This window comes from Symphodus melops (genome assembly GCF_947650265.1).
Source record: "Symphodus melops genome assembly, chromosome: 7".
In the NCBI taxonomy this organism is placed as follows: Eukaryota; Metazoa; Chordata; class Actinopteri; order Labriformes; family Labridae; genus Symphodus; species Symphodus melops.
This window is the reverse complement of record NC_136697.1, coordinates 26,704,370-26,704,923: the sequence shown is the minus strand read 5'-3', so window position 1 is coordinate 26,704,923 and position 554 is coordinate 26,704,370.

Sequence of the window (554 nt, the reverse complement as noted above, 5' to 3'; positions counted from 1 at the left end):
GTTCGATAAATGACTCTAACTAAAGAGTGACACATACGCATCAAAGATGAAAATCTATAAGATTGTTGTTCTCTGCCTTTATAACATCCCATAATATGCTTTAAAAAGTTAGATAGATAGATAGATAGATAGATAGATAGATAGATAGATAGATAGATACTTTATTGATCCCGAGGGAAATTCAAGAAGAGATGATTCTCCCTCTTTAAAAAAGTGCTCTTTGTGCAATAACAAATAACATTTTTCATCGAGCAATCTCTCCGAGGTCTGACCTTGGCAGTTTTTTTTATCAGCTTTTATGCACACTTTAAAAAAAAGAAAAAAAAGAAAGAAAGATTGCATCATATCCTTCATTGTTTTGTCAGCTTCAATCGGCCACCGGGCGTCCCGCGTCCCGCTGCCTTTAAGCTAAAGGAGACAAATCAAATAAAAAACTGATGATGCTGATTGTAGATTTCAGCAAATTGATCGTTCCATCTGAGTTTGGAAAGATGTGAATGTTGATGGAGTTTTATCAGTGATCTCTGAAAAGGACATCTGAGACACGAGCTGCA